General features: G+C 44.2%; 1 protein-coding gene across 4 annotated transcripts in view; it reads right to left on the bottom strand.

Annotated features, from left to right (window-relative positions):
* LOC126297807 (protein O-linked-mannose beta-1,2-N-acetylglucosaminyltransferase 1-like) overlaps positions 1-15,216 on the bottom strand; it is a 1,990,313-nt gene that overhangs the window by 941,111 nt on the left and 1,033,986 nt on the right. For all 4 annotated transcript variants that reach the window (XM_049989012.1, XM_049989016.1, XM_049989017.1 and 1 more), the window contains exon 8: positions 12,434-12,489. The gene's annotated coding sequence lies outside the window, so the exon portion shown is untranslated. The remainder of the gene's footprint in view (positions 1-12,433; positions 12,490-15,216) is intronic.

Genomic DNA, 15,216 nt, shown 5'->3' on the forward strand with positions numbered 1-15,216 from the left:
AATGTTCGGATACAGTATTCTAGTGCCCTGCTTGTCACAGTCAAGTCGTTTAAATATATGGGCGTATCCTTGCCAAGCGATATGATGTGAACGAGCATGTGAGAACCGTGGTAGGGGAGGCGAATGGTCGACCTCGGTTAATTGCAGAATTTAGGAAATAATAGTTCACCTGTAAAAGACAACGCACGTAGGTCGCTGTTGCGACCTATTATTGAGTACTGATCCAGTGTGTGGGATTCGTACCAGGTCGGATTGAAGGAAGACATCGATGCAATTCAGAGGCGGGCTGCTAGATTTGTTACCAGAAGGTACGAACAACACATAAGTGCTACGGGGATGCTTCGGTAACTTAAATGGGAATCCTAGAGAGGGCGACGTTCTTTTCGAGAAACACTATTGAGAAAATTTAGAGAACCGGCATTTGAAGCTGACTGCCGAACGATACTACTGCCGCAAACATACATTGCGTGTAACGACCACGAAGAAAACAAACGAGAAATTAGGGACCATACGGAGGCTTACAGACCGTCGTTTTCCCCTCGCTCTATTTATGGGTGGAAGAGGAAAGGAAATGACAAGCAGTGGTACAGCGTACCCTCCGCCACTTGTCGTACTATGGCTTGCGGAATATCTGTGTAGATGTAGAACTGGTTGTTCTGTTTCCAAATGAATAATTCTGGCATTCGCCGTAAGTAATATAGGGAAGTCACAAAGAAAACCTACATCTTGATGGCCGCATGGCAAACTGAGCCTCAGTCCTCTAAGTACGAATTCAGGATCATAACCACTCCAACAATTCGCTTAAACAAATGGGGTAAAGAAATCGTGGATAACTTAAAATGAGATTTGAATCTCACGCCTTAGGTTCCAGACCCTCTGGCTATAATGATGTACATTAACTTTTGCTTTGTCTTAGCTGCAACAGAAGTATTTTTTCCCAGTGGAAACCTAAGGTACAGATTTGCGAATGTTCAGCCTTTCCATCACGCACAAATGCTGCTAACTGATGGCCATCACTATCAAAATATAAGCAAGACAATGTTGCATTGCACACAGCTCGTGACCGACAGGATACACGGATTCCACTGTATAATTGAATATTGTTATTGTTATTTTGCATAGTAATTATTAAATGATTATTTTATTATTTTTTACAATAGAGAATATTTCGTAATTATGCATCTAAAATCATTAAAAATCACCTAAGACTATTACTACATAAAGAAAAGTTTTCCTTCCTCAAGAAACAATTCAGGTCTGTAAGGGTTAACCAGCGCATCGTCACTTTTAGTTGGTCGGCCCTGATAGCTGAATGGTCAGGTTTACCGTCCTCAGCGGCCCGAGGTAGATTCCCGGCTGTGTCGGGGATTTTCTCCACTCAGGGACTGAGTGTTGTGTTGTCTTCATCACCATTTCATGCCCATCCGGCGTGCAGGTCGCCCAATGTGGCGTCGAATGTAGTAAGACCAAGGTGGCCGGACCTGCCCCGTAAGGGGCCTTCCGGATAGTGACGCCAAACGCTCATTTCCATTTACCTTTAGTTGGGACAATGACCCATCATAATCGTATATTTGGCACAACGACACAGTCACCGATGTCTGAGATCAGCGCGACTGCTGCGATGCACAGCTTGGGTTAGTGCAACTATACATTCTCCCGAATTTACTATTTCTCGCCGTTTGAACATTAAACCTGCTGCTATTTGATATACACTGACGGGAAAAATCGCAACACCAAAAAACAGGTAATGTAGAGTAATGAAATTTGGGAAATACATTTGTCTAGTTAACATATTTAAATGATTAACAATCGAAATTCACAGGTAAGCGCGAGATAAGCCAGTCGAAAACTGAAGCACTGGTTCATTAATAACAGGCGTAACCACCCGAATGTTGAATGCTAGCATGTTAACGTGCATGTATTGTGCTGCACAGTGTGTGGGATGGAGTATCAGGCCTGTTGACTTAGTCGGTCAGTACAGGAATGGTTAACGCTGTTTGTGGATGACGCTGGAGATGTCCGACAATCTCTCATATACGCTCGACTGGCGACAGATTTGCTGAGCGAGCAGGCCAAGGCAACATGTCTATACTTTGTATAGCATTGAGTTATAACAGCCTAATGTGGGCGAGGTTTATCCTCTTGGAAAACACACGCTGGAATGCTGTTCAGGAATGGCGGCACAACAGGTCGAATCCCCAGACTGACGTACAATTTTGCAGTCAGGTTGTGTGGGATGACCACGAGAGTGCTCCTGACGTCATACGAAATCCAACCCCAGGTTATAACTCCAGGTAGAGGTCCAGTTTGTTCAGCACACAAACAGGCTGGTTCCAGGCCCTCGATGACCTCCTTCTAAGAAACAGACGGCCATCACTGGCACTGCAGCAGAGCCCGCTTTCATCAGAAAACACAACAGACCTGCACCCTGCTCTCCAATGAGCCCTCGCTTGACCTTACTGAAGTCGCAAATGGCGGTGCTTTGGGGTATGTGAAATGGGCACTACAGCGCGTCTGGCTACGTGCTGTTGTTGAAGTAACCGATTTTTAACAGTTCATTGTGTCACTATGGTGCCAATTACTGCTCAAATTGCAGCTGCAGATGCAGTACGATGTTCCACAGCTGCACGCCGAACCCGATGGTCTTCCCTCTCGGTACTGCTTTGTGGCTATCCGGGGCCTGGCCTCCCTCCGACCGTACATTCTCGTAACCACCGCTGCCAGCAGTCTTATACCATGGCTACGTTCCTACCAAGTCTCTCTGTAGTATCGAAGAAGGAACATCCAGCTTCTCGTAGACGTGTTACACATCCTCTTCCAAACTCAGTGAGGTGTTGATGGCCGGCCGTAGTGGCCGTGCGGTTCTAGGCGCTATAGTCTGGAGCCGTACGACCGCTACGGTCGCTGGTTCGAATCCTGCCTCGGGCATGGGTGTGTGTGATGTCCTTAGGTTAGTTCGGTTTAATTAGTTCTAAGTTCTAGGTGACTGATGACCTCAGAAGTTAAGTCGCATAGTGCTCAGAGCCATTTGAACCATTTTGAGGTGTTGATAGTGGCGTCTTTGTTGCCTTAAGGGCATTCTTGACTAACATCAGCTCACCACGTACAACCTCAAAAGTAACTAACGCACACGACCTTTACACAGTGTGTATTTAAAGCGAACCTTATTTGCTCCTCATAGTGTCGCTACTAGCACGAATCTCGAATCTTATGTGAATAGTACGATATCAGAAAAGACATCACCTTTTAGAAGTAGAAACACGCCTATCGACTTTCGTTTATTTCACACAACTCCTTATTGGTGTTACAGTTTTGTTTCTGTCTGTTTCTTTAGTTCGCAATACCCATAAAGAAACAGACAAAGCTCTGTTCTCCAGATTTCTGATTGCCCACAAGTAGAGATTCTGAACCTTTGCGGAAAGAATACCATACTTTTCCGAATGCACCTTCTTCAAACTACTGTCTATCAAGAGCACAATAAGAGCCCCAAAAATTTAATAAGCGTTTAAGACAACAATTAAGGTGCTACAAGAAAAGAAAACGTGAGACGAAAGGATTGGTTGGACTTATTTAAGTAGAAAACATTATTTGACGTGCGCCACCTTAGAAAGATGGGGGAAAAGGAGAAGCGAATACGACGAGTAAGAAAAACTCTAAAAGGATTATAACCAACTGAGAAACAACTTAACTACAAGGTTTGTCCGGAAAATATGTATAAAAGTTGAATAATATCTTTATGTTACAAGTTGCAGTCACCGCCAGGTGGGACTACTGCTGTAATCAATCCCATCAACGCTCAGTTCGAGTCAGAGCACTCTGCGTGACGGTGGGAGTGTGCGGTAGCTTGTTGACAGTTACCCTTTTTCACCTGCCGTCGGCATGGAGCTCTCTCTGACTGAGGAACAGCGCGTCAACATCAAGTTTCTTGCAAAGCTAGGCAAGAATGGTCGTGAGATTTTTGAGTGTTTGAAACAGGTTTACGGAGACTATTCTCTGAAGGAACCAACCATGAACAAGTGTTTAAAAAGGTTCCGGGATGGCCGAGAAAAAAGTGAACGATGACCCTCGCCCAGGACGCCCGTCGACGAATTCGGGCTTGTGATCTTAAAGACCGTAGATTGACAGTCAGAATGATTGCTGACGAGCTGTCAATCCCCAAAACAATCGTTCACGTTATCCTGACACAAAAACCTGAAATGAAGAATTTGTGTGAGAAAATCGTACCGAAGCTCTTGACGCCAGAACAGAAAGCAAAGAGGGTTGAGTGCTGTGAGGATTGATTGGAAGCAGAGGAACGAGGGGACTTTCTCAACCGAGTCATCACTGGAGACGAGTCCTGGTTTTACGAATTCGATGTGGAGCTCAAATCTAAAAGCAAGGAGTGGAAACTAGCAGGAGAACCGAGAACAAAGAAGTCGAGAATATTAAGGCCCAATGTGAAGACAATGTTAATTGTTTTCTTTGATTCTACGGGCATTTTTCACAAGGAATTTGTCCCTCCCGGCCAGAGGGTGAACGGAAATTTTTAAGTTGAAGTTCTGACACGTCTCAGAGCTCAGACCGGAGTTGGCAAAAGGAGGCAAGTGGATCCTTCATCACGACAATGCGCCCGCTCACACGTCGCTCGTTGTGCGCGAGTGTTTGGCCCGAAGCTCAATCTCCGTGACAGACCACCCGCCTTATTCACCCGATTTAGCCCCGTGTGACTTCTTCATGTTCAAGAAATGCAAAATGGTGCTTCGGGGGCGGCTCTTGGGAGATGTGGAAGCCATCAAGGCGGAAACGACACGGCAACTGAACAACATCACAACTGAAGACTTTCAGCAATGTTATAAACAGTGGAAACGGCGTTGGCAGAAGTGTATCGCGTCTCAGGGAGAGTACTTTGAAGGAGACCATATTTTAATACCTGAATAATTGTAAAATAAAGCTATTATTCAACTTTTATACGTATTTTCCGGACAAACCTCGTATGCTTTTACTAACTGAAAATGTCTACTAATTTGCAACTGTTTAAAAAGTATCCGCTGAATCATAAAAATTTATATTCTCATTCTAGTAATACGTGTTTATTTTTAAAATTATATTTGCCTTGTTTTCTGAGACTAGCAGTGGTTATTAATGTGTGCGAGCAGCGTGTCTCTTGGACAGTATCCCATATACATGGTGTTAATTTGGTGCATGGTAGGGAACCCTTTGTATAAATGGGCAGTGACGAGGTAAGACACAAAACCAAACTTCAGTGCCAGATGAGACAAAGTTTTAAATGTATTTGGTACCAAGAATGGTTACATGCTTCCCAATTAATATTTTCAACTCCAATCATGCCTTTATTATCATGAGCGGTTTGGAATCCTGATGAGTTTCTACCAAACCTCCTGTCGTAATTTCATTTAGAAGCCAAAACTATTGCATTGGTGACGATGTTATTATGACTGAAATGGGAAGCTGACGTAAATAACTACCCACTGAAACAGAAAATTTGTGCCTTCTGTGTGTCTAAATGGGGATTTGTGTCCCGAATATACACCCATTGTCTTGCACTGCACCGTTTCGTCCGGTCTGCGTATTGTTTGTGCTACGAACAGACAGTTGTTGCCTGAGAACGTCTTTGTAACAGAATAGCTTCTCCCAGTCCACAAAACTCTTAGCAGAACATGCTCAACATAATTATATCGTTTTTACATGCATCTAACACAAATATTTTTCGTAACATTATGAGAACATTGAAGGAGAAAATATTGAGAAATTTTGGTTCAAAGCAACATCATTAACAAACTGTGAAGTGTATTAAAGAAAATCCTGGCCAATGGGTAAAAGTGACGGTTTGGGTCTATTACGCTGGCGTCGGCGGGTTGCAGGAGGCGCGTAGTTGGTAAGTAGGACACGGCGGCAGCATTACGATGTTAAGTAAGATTACGGAGGAAAATAAGACAGAACTTTTTAATCGATGTTAGTGATCCACTTTAAAACTCATTTCCCGGGCGCTGGCGCCGGCGCCCCCGTGGCCGGCATGGTAACACGACGGGCCGCCGGGACTCGGTCCAGGGCGCGCCGCCTCTTTCATAACCGCGCAACTTCGTTACGCTGCGGAGGCGTGCCGTCCTGCAAGAACCGCACAACTGCCCTCTGCCAGCCGCTACCGCCTCGCACTCTACGAGCGCGCTCATCATCTCCCTGCAAATGGAAGCCTCTAATACCTCGACGAATATCAGTTATTCAGTAACGAAAGCACTAAGCCGTCATCGTTCTACCGTAATTCATTTAAACTATGAAGCGACTTTCGCTTTACAATGCCATACTCGTCATCTTTGATAAACGGTAATTCATTTTTGCGTAGCTTCCAGGAAAATGTCTAATACACTTCGGAAAATATAATATTAGGTTTGTGCATAAGTTCGTAGCGTTTTTGTTTTGAATGATAGTGCTGCTGCTGCTATAGGTTTATTTATCGATTGTCATTCTTCATTTGTAGTTCATTGTTGTTATCTGAGCTTGCAAAACGTCATTTTATCATTTGGAGATTGTGGGTGAAGCTGCGGACGACAGAAAATGGAGTACCAATTGGAGAAATCCGAATATTACCCACATATTCTTCTGTCGGAGTTCAATAGAGGGCTGACAGCAGCGGAGGCAGCCGGAAACATTTGCGCCGTGTATGGGGATAATACCACTGGACAGAACACGGCAATAATAGGTTTTTCTGCTTTTAAAGAGGATCGTTTTGTCATTAGTGACCCTCCACGTTCAGGAAGACCTTTATGGTTTGATGAACTTCGTTTAAAGGCATGAACCCACAATGATCTACGTAAGTATGCTCGACAACTGGCAAATGTGATGAGCTTTGATCATTCCACCATCGAAGATTCAAAAATGGGGTGTACGACTACGCGTGCTACAAGGGTTGGATAAAAAGTACATTCAGGATGTGGGTCACGTGGCATAGCCTCAGTCTGCAGCTGATAGCAAAAGATCGGTTAAAGTAGTGCAGTGGGCGGCAATGGCTGCGTCTGAGTCAGTTACTGTGTGTAGTGCCTGAAAGAGAGGGGGACCAGTTGAAGCATCATAATGGTAAGCTCATCATCAAAAAATAGCTCTGAGCACTATGGGACTTAACTTCTAAGGTCATCAGTCCACTAGAACTTAGAACTAATTAAACCTCACTAACCTAAGGACATCACACACATCCATGCCCGAGGCAGGATTCGAACCTACGGCCGTAGCGGTCGCGCGGTTCCAGACTGTAGCGCCTAGAAGCACTCAGCCCATCATCCTTCATAACATTGCACACTGCCACACGGCGAACACCATGCAGGAGCTCTTGCGTATGTGGGAGTGGGACATACCGTAATCATGCGATATAAGTCCGTGCGATTACGATCTGTTCGTCAAAATGAAAAAAACCTCTTCGTGGCACGCGCTGCAACACAAGAAAAGAGATCCTCCGTGCCATACGGCGGTCCTTACGAAACATCGATAGTGATGGGTGCGCTGATGGTGTATACCTTTCATGTCCTTGGGGGAAGGTCATCGAAACGCGGGGCGATTGCACTGAAGTCATATAATACGCTGAACGTCTGTCAATAAAGTCAGGTCTGAATCGTAGCCGTGTTGTCACTACTTTTATCCAAGCGATGTGTAAGAAAAAATCATAAAAATCAACGGGTGGCCATATGTACATCTCTGCTTGGCCGTTATCAATTGGCTCGTGAACAACACTGACATTCGTTTCCTGTTTCGCTACTGCCGACGCAAGATGGTGTATTTACGCTAACATAAGGAAAATAAATTAATGGTTGAGCCCAAAGCAAGCAACAGCAACTCCCTGTGCAAAGATCTTCGCCCATCCACAAGAGATAATGCGAAGCAACTCGTGGAACAGCGACTGTGTGGTGTACTACGAATTGCTTCCTCGACGTGTAACCGTCACTGATGACATTTGTAGGTAACAGCTGAGGCGTCTTTCAGACGCAATCCAAGAACAGCGACCAGGGAGACTGCGTGAAGTGATGCTTTTCCACGATAACGTCCACCCGCATTCTGCTAGTGTGACAAAAAAGAGAATATAGGAACTGAGACATTCCACTCCCACCTTATGCACCTGATCTTGCGCTCTCAGATTTTCACCTTTTCCGCTCTCTATCGAACAGGCTTCAAGGAATCTCCTTTCCGAATGAAAATGCGCTCCTAACATGGCCCGACGACTTCTTCGTCTCGAAACCACCTGATTTCTGCAGTCGCGGAATCGAAAAGCTGCCCAAACATTGGCAGACTGTTGTAAATAATGAAGCAGAATATATTGTCGGTGACTAAAGTGTCTGTTACGTGTATCTGTCGTGAAGTTATCGAAAAGTGCTATGAAATTATGCACCAACGCAGTATTACAGTGAACTTACACGTATGTTTCCGTGTTCTATAGATCGCCGTCGCGATGTAATAAATGTCTCTGCCGAAACCGACACATAAGCACACGCCTCACAGTCCCCTTATATACAATACCGTTCTGCAGTTCAAGTTGATACGTGACGTTAGTTACGTCAGAATGGGTAATCAGATCATAATAAAAGGGTGTGAATCAATGATGCCTCTGCGTCAGGCCATGACATTTTATCTCTTTCGTGACAACGAACACTGTATCCCGTTCTGTAGTGTGTTTTGCTATCGAAGATCACTTTGAAGCTACGAGTTATTCGTACTCTACATGCAGTTATGCATTTTGGGGGTGAAGCTCTTAGAAATGTGATTTACTTTGCATACTTCCACTGTGGGACAATTACCCACTTAGGCAAAGCTGTTAGTTAATTAGATCATTGTCAGGATTTCCCCCGAAAAAGCTGTGGAATGAGTCGTTTTGCAAGCAGTTATGTATACAGAATGTGTGTGTGTGTGTGTGTGTGTGTGTGTGTGTGTGTGTGTGTGTGTGTGTGTGTGTGCATTTGCGTGTGTGTGTGCGCGCGCGCGCGCGCGCTCAGTGGTTGGGGCTACATGCTGGCCATCTACAGATACTCGAAATTAAACAGAACAGTGGTTTAATTTCATAAAAATGACCGTATGTCTATATCACTACTCATTCATTACTCAAAAATGTGCTATAAGCGTTATCATCACGTGCATTCTAGTTGTATCCACGAGCCAACTGTTTTACCATCTGGGCCTACTAACAGAACTTCATACGAGGGGTGTTCCATATTGATTTGCACTTTACTTCCTCCCATCATTCATGGTGCGACATTACACTTGCAAGTATCTAGCCATGAATCTAACAGTATGCGGCAGGAGACTCGCTAGGAATGTAATCCCTGCACAGTACAGGACATTTTCCCAGTTGTTGTCATTACGTGAGCGGACAACACTGAGTGCGTTCATTAGGGAGAGCGCTGGACGACGTGGTTTTTGTGGGAGGAGGGTGTAAGCACTGCGGATACTCACAGGCGATTGGTGGCAGTGTGTAGAGAGTGTGCACCGCCAAGAAAATGTGCTCTTGCAGCACGAACACCATCGTCCGCATACTAGTCGGAATACCCCGGCTGGCATAGCTGAAATGGGGTTCCAGGTACTTCCGCGTCCACGGTATTGTTCTGACTTAGCCCCTTTAATTTCTATAAGCCGTCTTCAAAACACTTTTTTGGAGTCTGTCGAACCCATCACAGGACAGTTGTTCGCAGTTTCTTGACGTCTGAGATGTGTCCGCGCATCACCGAATCAGAACAGGTGAACTCAGTAGAATACGGTTGGTGTGGGAGTACCAGGAACCCCATTTCAACGACGGCAGCCGTGGTTTTCCGACTCGTAAGGGGACGAGCGTTTTCGTGTTGTAACAGCACTTCTCCCTGTCGATGCACACTGTCCACACACAGCCACTAATCGTCAGTGAACATTCGTAGTGTTTACTCGCTGCTTCTTCAGAAACCACCTCATTCAGCGCTGTCGTTGACGATTACACTCCATGTTGTTCGCTCACGTAATGATAGCAGTTAGGAAAATGGGCTGTACTATGCAGGGACTGCATTTCTAGTGATTTTACTGATACCTACGGTTAGACCAAAGTACTGCACACTTGCAAATGTACAAATAATGAGTCAAATGGCGTACCCTGAATGACGTGAAAAAATAAACCGAAGATCAATGTGGAACGCCTCTCGTAATGTAAACACTTTCTTTTCAGCTTCGTTCAGAATTTTAAGATAGTAGAATACATAGATATGACATTATGAATTAACATGACCACAATTCGAGATTAACCTGCATAACACAGGACGAGGCAAATTACGTAGCTGTAAAATATTCGAACACCTCTCTAACAAATTCGCTTCAATGGATAAGCTGATGTATTGTGCAATCACAAAATCTATTGCTTGGACGGTATATCTATAACGGAAATTTATCCAGAGCTGGTGACGGTTTATAAGGAGACGACTTATTTCGGTGGCAATAGTCCAGAAATAGGCAGGAGCTCAAAAGAGACCGTACTTCTCTTGAAGAACGTCTTAAAAATACCACCACAGTTGAAAATATGAAAGGAGTGCACAAAGCGTGCCGGCCTGTGTGCCCGAGCGGTTCTAGCTGCCACAGTGTGGAACCGCGCGACCGCTACGGCCGCAGGTTCGAATCCTGCCTCGGGCATGGATGTGTGTGATGTCATTAGGTTAGTTAGGTTTAAGTAGTTCTAAGTTCTAGAGGGCTGATGACCTCATAAGTTATGCCCCATAGTGCTCAGAGCCATTTGAAATATTTTTTTCTTCTTTGCACGACGTATTAAATGACAATTGGCGATTAACGGTGTATCGAATGGTTGATACTAACGGTATATTAAACTAAAAAGTATGGTAATTTTTACGTGAAGAATTAACTACAGTTCCTACGGAGGAGTGCCGTATTTTTTTGAATGCTGTCCAAAAGCAAATGCGAAAGCGAATATCTTACTAAGGATCGGTCAGGTGTTGACATAATTGGACCTGCATACAGAGGTGCGTTGGCGACGAATTAACAGGACAGAGATGAAGTAAGTATTGTTGAAACAGCCACGCTTTCACCAAATTTTACCTTTCCTGGCTACCAACTATTCCCGGGTTTAAAGATATTTGTAGCTGAAAACTTTGAGTACAATAAAGCGGCTAAGACCGCGAGAGATGATCACTTTGCTTATCTTCCATAATTGCAACAAGGAATCTGATTACTGGAAGAACATTGGAACATTGGACACTGACCTAAAAGGGGATTACGTTACAAGATAAATATATTTGCATCAAAAAGTCTTTCACTGCGAAATATGTTCTTGCCCTCGAATAGTTTCTTGAATCCTAATACAGTTAATGGAACAACAGTCTGGTTCCCTGTTTTGTTATCCAGTAAGCTGATTCTGTGGGTAAGCACTGGGGAAGCAGGACTCATAATACCATACAGACGGGCATAGTTAAGTTTCCCATCGTTACCCATATAAATTAAAGTAAAAGCCCGAATGGTTTCACCAACAAAACCACTATGTATATCTCACTCCCCTCTTTCCTCCATTAGGTTTTACCCTCATCCTTCAACTGAACGTATTTCCCGTCACATACTAGCTTTTACAAAATTGTTGTAGCTTTCGTGGCCATTTGCTGACGTACTACCTTTCGGCTTCTCTGGCAAGTTAAACGATTTGTTAAACGATTTTTCTGACGTTGCCACTCCCGCTGATGAAACGTAAAAAATCGTTAAACAAACGTTGGCTGAAGAACCCGAGACAATACCCAACAGGCAATACGTCTGAATAATTTTGTTTTTATAATTGCTTAGGCTTCCGTGGCCAGATTCAGTCAACATAAATGTTTTCTGGGTATGGTATCGCGTCATATTGTATAAAACTACTGCTGGAGAAAACCAACGTTTCGGCCACAGTTGGAGTTGCCTTCTTCTGGGCCTACTGTCTTTTTTTTCTAGTTGCTCCTACCAGAAGATTTTAATTGGGTGCTAGTTGCGTCAGTCAGCGCACATCTAGTCAGTGAACAAGACATGTGAAGGAATTTTCGTTGTAGACGGACATCATCCACTGAACCGAGTGATGTGAAGCATTGGTGAAGATTCTGGACTCGCGGTTTGGTTGACATGGGTTCGAATTCCCTTCTGGCCCTTATCGTTTAGGATTTACGTGGTTGACTAAATTGTTTAAAACAAATATCAGGACGGTTCTTTTGAAAATATCATGAATGTTATCATTTCTCATCTTTATCCCACCCAAGCTGCTCCTCAAACGACTTTTCCACCACTAAAACAGCTTATCTGGTTCCTATACCAATTAAACATAACGTTTTGCATTTATAGCAGTTTTTCACTGACACAACGATTTTGAACACGTATTTAGCAGGTCAGCATCGGTGGCACATAGGCGGACTGTCTCCTATGCAACCATAAATACATATTATGTATCTGTGTTGCTAATTTAACTGGGGCTTACCTTATTTGTAAGACTGCCTCTTCGGAAGATGCGCTCAGAAATCGTCCCGCACAAGACTGAAACAAAAGGAAAGAAAAATCATAAACCATGTTTTGATTTCTGATTTCTTGCAGCGTATGTATCAGGAAAATCATGGATATTATTAAGTCTAACAGTATTCATAAGTTAGGCCTCATCTTAATAAAGGTCCTACATGCTAAAATTGCAGTCTGCTGCTGTTACTTTTGTAAGTGTTCACAGTCTAAGGAAATAGTTCTGTCAAGAAAATGAATCAAAAGGACTTGCTCACTTATAATGTGTAAGCAGTTTTAATTAAGTACTAAGACCACAGTGAGTATAATTAAAGTTAGCGTGTCCTCTTTCGACATGGGAAAACATAGTGAGTTGCAGGAAGACTTCTGTGAGGAAACTGCTGTTTTCTTGGCTGTCTAATTAGCGCGAGCCGCTAAAACTGACGCGCAATGAGAACTCTGGCTACTGCCGCCTGGTAGTTCTCACAAAACAACACAGCTTCTGCTTGCCCTGCAGTACTTTAAGCTCTTCGTTTGCTTCCTTTATTTTGGCGTGTTTGCATATGCAGCTATATCTCTGTGTTTTGGATATTAAAACGTTACACGACGATGTTACAATTATTTAAAAACTTTATACAGCGTCCAGTTACACTACTGTTACCACATGTCAAACGCCTCAATAATCAACTTTTGTACAGGATCGATACAAGCTGTTCAGGAAGAGAGTCAGTGAGGTTCTAGAAAGTGCCGCCAAGGATGTGGAGCCATGCCGCTCCACTGCCATGGCCAGCAGCGCTAGGCTTCTCGGTTGAGGATCCACGGCGCAAACAGCCCGATGGAGATGGCCTCACAGATTCTAGATTGGGTATAAATTTTGGGTATGAATTCGGGGAATGTGGTAGCTAGTGGAGTATGGTAAACTTGTCCTGGTTCTCTTCGAACCACGCTCGTACATAGCGGGCTGTGCGATACGTTGTATTGTTCTGCTGATAGATGCCACCGTGTCGAGGGAAAACAAACTGCATGTAGGGTTGGACATGGCCCCTGAGGCTAGACACATATTTGTATTGATTCAGTGTGCCTTTGACAATAACGAGATCACCCAGCCAACGCCCTCCGGCCTGGACGCTTCCGACGATTGTTGCTACGTGTTTCATTTCGTACGTTCCATCTGGAGAGGCACCTGTCGCCACCCTGTGGGCGTCCAGCTGCGATAATGGTCTGCAAATTGCAGTCTTCGTCGCCAATTACCAGCAGTCAACATGGGTGCTTGAACCAGGAGCCATCTGCGGAGGCCCATACGCAGCAACGTTCGCTGAACGGTCGTTGAGGAGACACTGTTGGCAGCCCATTGGTTCAAATGCATGAAGTGGCTCTAAGCACTAACATACTGCTGCACGGTGTGCTATCCTTACGAGATAGGACTGACGGAGTACATCGAAAAAATTCAAAGAAAGGATGCACGTTTTGTATTATCGTGAAATATGGGAGACCGTGTCACAGAAATGATACAGGATTTGGGCTGGAAATCATTAAAAGAAAGGCGTTTTTCGTTGCGACGGAATCTTCTCGCGAAATTTCAATCTCCACCTTTCTTCTCTGAATGCGAAAATATTTTGTTGACACCGACCTACATAGGGAGGAACGATCACCACGATAAAATAAGGGAAATCAGAGCTCGTACGGAAAGATACAGGTGTTCATTCTTTTCGCGCGCTATACGAGATTGGAATAATAGAGAATTGTGAACGTGGTTCGATGAACCCTCTGCAAGGCTCTTAAATGTGATTTGTAGAGTATCGATGTAGATGTAGATCTGAGGTCATCAGTCCCCTAGACTTAGAACTACTTAAACCTAACTAACCTAAGGACATCACACACATCCAAATCAAAGGCAGGATTCGAACCTGCGGCCGTAGCAGCAGCGCGGTTCCGAACTGAAGCGCCTAGAACCGCTCGGCCACAGAGGCCTGCCCCATTGGTTCATATGGGCGGTCAGTTGCTCAACACTCACACGTCTATTCGCCCGTACACATTTCCGCAGCCATCGTTCATCGCTGCCGTCCCGTGTGGCACCACAGTTACCTCAGCGCCATTTTTGGATACCGGCGGTTTGCCATGCACAGAATACTTTAACCACGGCGGCACACTAACAATTTACAAACGTAGCCGTTTCGGAGATTGTTCCATTCTCGGCTCGAAAGCCAATGATGATGCCCTTTCGGACGTCAGATAAACTGCTCTGCTTCCGCATTACGACGACTCCAATATTCCCGCGTTCCCCCGACAAGCTTTATAAACCCTCCACAGCTACTGCTGCCACCTGCTGCCTGTGAGTATTTATTGCACATTGACGTCGAACATAGTCGGTGGTCACATCAATTTGAGTGGACCATGTATGCTTTTGTTGATATTAACACATTATTTAAATGCATGGGCCTGCTGCCTAAATTGTTAGTGGATGACGATACACGATCTCCTGCTATTTTGCTCCGTTTCATGGTTTTCTTATGCTCTGCATGGGAATAAAGTAAGATTCATATGCCTCGTCTATACACAAGCTCATTCATTCACAGTAAGGCATACTTCGTAGATATGATCGAGGATTTCATTTCACCTGTTTTTAATTTGTCCATAATATTTTTTACTGTCTTCAGGAAGTCAAATAATCATCGTCCATGTATTTACATCTCAGTACAATTTTTTTCAAATTCTCGAATTATTGTACTGTACAGGATTTTCAACACACATTTAATTTCTGTATGAGACTGT

Source organism: Schistocerca gregaria, chromosome X (assembly GCF_023897955.1).
Source record: "Schistocerca gregaria isolate iqSchGreg1 chromosome X, iqSchGreg1.2, whole genome shotgun sequence".
Lineage (NCBI taxonomy): Eukaryota > Metazoa > Arthropoda > Insecta > Orthoptera > Acrididae > Schistocerca > Schistocerca gregaria.